We start from the raw sequence: 6000 nt of genomic DNA, 5'->3' as shown, positions 1-6000 counted from the left end.
GAGCAAGGAATAGACATATTTTCCAGGGGTGTAATGAATGATTGCCTTCTAAAGCTCAGAACATGACTTTACTCACTTTCAGACATACCTACACGAAGAAGGTCATTTTGGATATAGTGTGAATACCAAGTTTTTGTAATTATTGTTCAATTATTTCGTTCGGGATTGTAGGACATGCATTAGATATTAGAAGTCTCTGGGCTGGAGAAATTAATCTTCTTACTTCGACTTGACATCCATTTATTTCGATATATTTATAAGAATGAAAAAGAGCATCAACAGTGTTTTTTGAAGAGAGGTATATGCGTATCCTATTGTTAGCCATTCTGGAGGCAAAAGATACATTAATTGGACCCACTAGTGATCCAACAGCTACATAATCATGGATTTTTGTGCCTTCAATGCTGGAAATGACTATTGCTTGTTGTTTTGTTGGATGTTTAAAATAATTTACGACATCTGAGTAACTGTGTTTAGTGGATTTGTGTGTAGTATTATTGTTGTATGAAGTCATTTTATTAATTTTCTTGATCAGAAGTTGAGCCGGTCCTGTGGCCGGTGCAAAAACTGGTCAAGACCCAACTGGAATTTTTGTTATCTCTTTACGTAGGTAATATTTAAAGGTTATTTTGTTGTTGTTACAAAAATAATACGAAAAGAAGTGCTACTCACTTGAGATAATATTATTAGCACTAACTAATGCACTTAAATTTGTAGTAGAGGTATAAAATATTAAATTATGATTTGTTTTTACCATTTAAAATTACTATATTTCGGGACAGCTGATAACGTGGTAGATTTGATGGCTATCCAAAAAATAATATTTAATAATCAAGTTAGTAAACTTTTATGTATACCTATTTTAAATAAATTATATATTTTGTAATGAGCAAAATTGAGTATATGATATGATATAAAACACTCAGAGGTTTAATTTTTGTGTCACGACTATTTTAAGTTAATATATAGAAAAGTAAAATACTAAATTATATATATTTAAAAAAAAAAATTCTTATCAAGTGACGGTTTGTGCCCAGTTTTTTCTTATATAAGTTTAGATAACAAACGCTCTTTATGAAAGCCAAGAGAAAATAGCTCTTAACTTCATCATAAATTTTATACTACCAAAAAACGTCGGTTTTTTTTTATTTGTTAAAGATATAAGAGGAAATGGAAACATTTTACTGTTTATGTTCGTAGTGTTCACAGTTGGACACCGTTGTGGCACAAGGAACCAATTGACATTAACTTAGTTTTGAGAAAATAAAAAAAAATGTTTTATTTGTTTGAAGACATTATTTGTATATAAAAATAATAATGAACGAAACAAAATATACACTTTTGTTATGACTTATGGGTTTTAATGCTATAATAAAATAAATAATTAAAAAAATTAACTTCTAAGGTAGAAAAAAATCACTTGGTTCTTTGTTGTTAAAATGTAACATTAACAATCCGCGTCTGGTTCGAAATCTGTATTTCCATTAAATCCGTCTATATCCCTGATTATAGTATTATCTTCTATAAGATTTGTAGAAAAAGTGTCCCTGAGGGTTAAACTGAGGTTACACTCACCCTTAAAAATATTAAAAGACATCAAAGAATCCCTACAATAGACACAAGAAAACTTAAAGAACCTAAAGTAAAAGAATGCCTCCAACATGAACTGCATGTGAACTGCAACAAATTGAACACAAACACCAACGATATTGACGAGTACTGGAATCGACTAAAAGATTGTCTACTGGAACCCTGTAAAGAAATATTAAAGACTTCCTCAAGGAGAAAAGAGGAATGGATGAATGACGAGATACTCAATATGATGGAACAACGGAGACAATTTAAAAACAAGGATAACAATAAATACAGAGAGATAAACCACGAGATTAGAAAGACGATAAAGCAGGCAAAAGAAAAATACTTTGAAGAGCAATGCAAAGAGATCAAAGACCTTCAAAATAAATATGATCTGTTTAACCTACACAAGAAAGTCAAAGAACTGGCAGGACTAAGAAAACAAAATCCCACTTGTGCAATTCTGGATAGACACGGTACTGCTATAACACATACGGACGAGAAAATACAAAGATGGGCAGAATATATCGATGAATTGTTCGATGATGAAAGAGGAGATCTGGAGCACATAGAACTTACGTCAGAAGAAATAGGTCCATATATTACAAAAGAAGAAATATTGCACGCATTAAAAACAATGAAGAGCGGGAAAAGCCCTGGACCTGATATGCTTCCTATAGAAATCCTAAAAATTCTAGATGAGAAGCACATTGATGTTTTAGGGACACTTTTGAACCAAATTTATAGTTCAGGCATATTACCCAAAGAGTGGTTAACATCTATTTTTATTTGTCTCCCTAAAAAGAAAAACGCAAGAGAATGCAGCGATTACCGCACCATTAGCTTAATGTCTCATACGCTAAAGTTACTACTTAAAGTCATCCATAACCGAATATATCACAAACTGGACATAGACGTTAATAATACACAATTTGGGTTCCGCAAAGGCCTAGGAACACGTGAAGCTCTTTTTTCACTTAATATACTAATACAAAGATGCCTGGACGTCAATCAAGATATACACGCATGTTTTATTGACTATAATAAAGCATTCGATAAAGTACGACATAAACATTTAATGAATGTCCTGAAATCAAAGAAGATTGACTACAACGACCTTAGGATCATATCAAATTTATACTATAAACAGCGAGCAAAAGTACGTGTTAACGAACAGCTGTCAGAAGAAATTGAAATTAGATGTGGAGTAAGACAGGGATGCGTATTGTCGCCAATTCTTTTCAACGCCTACTCCGAAGAGGTCCTGAAAAAAGCTCTTGAGGGTGAAACAGCTGGAATAAAGGTAAATGGAGTTCCCATTAACAACATTAGATATGCGGACGACACTGTGATTTTAGCCGAAAACATTGAAGATCTTCAGAGACTGGTGACCAAAATAGCAGAGTATGGAAAAGAGTATGGTCTAACAATGAATGTCAAGAAGACGAAATTTATGAGAATATCGAAAACTCAAAGAAATAACGAGAATCTTCTAATAAACGAAACCAACGTCGAACAAGTGGACACATATGCATACCTGGGAACAATGATTAACTCCACAAATGATTACAATCAGGAGATAAAAATAAGAATAGAAAAGGCTAGAGCAAATTTCAACAAAATGAGAAGAGTTCTATGTACCAGGGATTTAAAACCGGAACTAAGAGTTAGGTTGGCGAGGTGCTATGTTTTTTCGACCTTATTTTATGGAATGGAATCTTGGACCTTGAATTCTACATCAATGAAAAAACTGGAATCATTTGAGCTGTGGGTGTACAGAAGAATTCTTAAAATATCATGGACAGAACACGTCACAAACAAAGAGGTTCTGAGAAGGATGAACAAAGAAATGGAAATTTTAAATTCAATAAAAACAAAAAAATTGGAATATCTCGGACATATTACACGTGGAGAGAAATACACCTTGCTCCAACTGATCATGCAGGGAAAGATCCAAGGAAAGAGAAGCATAGGGAGGCGTAGAATGTCATGGCTGCGCAACCTGAGAGAGTGGTACGGATGTACATCAAATGAATTTTTCTGAGCAGCCGTCTCAAAAGTTCGACTATCGATGATGATTGCCGACCTCCGCCGCGGAGATGGCACTTGAAGAAAAAGAGGGTTAAACGAAGATAACTTTGTATATCTTTAAGTTTTGCTTTAGAAACTAGCTTTTCTTTAGACAATTTAGATTCTAAATACATGGCAAACTGTGACCCAATTGAAGGCACTCTTCCTACTCCCTGTTTTATGTTAACTTTTTTATACTCTTTATTATCGCAATACGTGATCTTAAAAAATATGCTATATAGCCCAGGAAAATAAGCAAAAAATGTACCCTGTTTGTGACAGTGGAACGGCTAGGTAAACGACAGTTATTTTGAGTTGTATGAACCTCTATTACAAGAACTTGTATGTTTCCTAAAATCGATTTTTTGGACTTAATTAGTTATTAAAAAATTAAACTCAAAAACTGGTAAATTTCTACTGTTTCCGTCAATCAGCAAAAAGTGAAACATTTGAATCAAATTGAAGAGTAATGAACTTATAAGTCATATAGAGTACTTGAAAATGAAGTTTTTTTTATATTTCTATCCTTATTATTTGTTCCTTAGATAGTTGCACAATAAGTTATAAATTTCGGTTTTTTATGAATCTAGAAAAGTATTGAGGATCATATGGCGAAATTATCGAACAGGGTCTGTGGAGAAGACGATATAATGTCAAATTCTATAGAATTTTTGGTGAATTTTGGATGGTATTGTGAAAACCATAAAAAAACCATCTAAGATGAGTGAGCCATGTTATGCGAATGGATAATAGTGATTCTGCTTAAAAACTATGCCTAAGAGGCCGGTTAGGAGAAGAAGGGGCAACCTAAACTCAGATATCTGGATGATACGCAGGAGGATTTAAAGTAGATTTGAGTGAGGGGATGGAACCAGAACTCAGGGCGACTAAAAGAAAAACATTATTGAGAACAATAAAACTTATCCAGGTGCATGTTCAGTCATGTAAAGTTTAACGGTTGTAACAGGACTGATGATGATGACTTATACATTCTATCAGTTAGCGGTTAGTGGTTTTAAATAAATTAGTTTTAAGTACATATTTCATAAATACATTTTGAGTTCTTTTTTGGTCATTACGAGATTTATTTTTAGATTTTAATCTATTGGTTTTTTACACGTTCTTATAACGTTTAAAGTACCTATTTCTAGCCCATTCTTTTTAGCGATATGTATTTATTTTTATAGGTACATAAAATATTTATCTCTCACCACATCAAAGCTTTACATATTCATAGTGTATTAAAAATACATCAAGCATATATTTTTATCACAGTTGAATATCCATGAAGTAAACCAGCAAAATTCAAAATAATATACAAGGGCTCGCAAATGAATATAAAACGTTCCATAAAACACATCATTTTAATTGTTGTATAATAAGAACTAGCTGAAGGTATTTTATAGCAGAGCAATTTTAATATTTTAATGTGTCATAATTTAAAAAAGTATTGGGTTAAATGGTGAAATTGTCTCATTATAGTATATTAAGAATCTTTTAAATGTGTTATTAAAAATGAGACAGATTAATGACATTTTTTTCTCAAAAAGCGTGACTTAGGTTACTACTGCAGAACTATTGTTAAGTGCGGTTTGGGTACATACACTTCTTCTATATTTATACATTTAAAGCTTACTTTAAATTTCTTTCTTTGCAGGTAAGCAGGAATAACACAATTTGGGTTACGGGTAAGTAGACTATCAAGTAAAAAGTAGTTCATTACGTTTTAACTTAATAGTTTAGTTTCTTGTTGTTTTTCGAAAGATACCTATTTATTGGGTAATAAATATTTTGAAATTGTCAATTAAAAAAATATTAAATATCTTGGATTTTTATATTAATGATTATCGTATTCTTGACAATCTTTTTACAATTTTTTTACTACCCTTGTGGCTATTTTTAACAATCATAACGATTTTGCCTTTGCTATCAATATAATACATATAAATGTATATTATATCTATTCCTCTCTGTTTTTCCGCATGCTATCTTCCAGGCCACTCTTTGTCTCTTTTTTAACGCCTTCTCTTCAACTTTTCCGTGCTCTTCCTCGGTATATCCTTCCTTTTGGATCCCATTCTAAAAATTTTTTTGGTATTCTATAATTTGGCATTCTCTGTAGATGTCAATAGACGAAGTTAAGTTAATACACTTGGCGATTGATGGATCAATATGTTGATCCGTTAACATCATTAACTCAAATATAACCATTTTTAAGTTGGGTCACTTTTGCAGCAAGGATGCGATATGTTTTCGAAGCTTGTTCTTACTGTAGAGGTTCTATAGGTGACCAGGTGCAAAAGCGATCTTTAAATTCTCGTTTATCACCTACTGTTTTAAATTAAATTCATCGTT

At 32.2% G+C, this 6000-nt stretch overlaps 1 protein-coding gene across 1 annotated transcript in view; it reads left to right on the top strand.

Moving 5' to 3' along the window:
- Window positions 1-5016: 5016 nt before the first annotated feature.
- Scp2 (Sarcoplasmic calcium-binding protein 2) overlaps window positions 5017-6000 on the top strand; it is a 242458-nt gene continuing 241474 nt past the window's right edge. Inside the window, exon 1 of the mRNA XM_072540841.1 lies at window positions 5017-5040. The gene's annotated coding sequence lies outside the window, so the exon portion shown is untranslated. The remainder of the gene's footprint in view (window positions 5041-6000) is intronic.

Source organism: Diabrotica undecimpunctata, chromosome 8 (genome assembly GCF_040954645.1).
Source record: "Diabrotica undecimpunctata isolate CICGRU chromosome 8, icDiaUnde3, whole genome shotgun sequence".
NCBI lineage: Eukaryota > Metazoa > Arthropoda > Insecta > Coleoptera > Chrysomelidae > Diabrotica > Diabrotica undecimpunctata.
The sequence above is the reverse complement of the archived record's forward strand: the minus strand, read 5'-3'. Positions and strand labels throughout refer to the sequence as shown.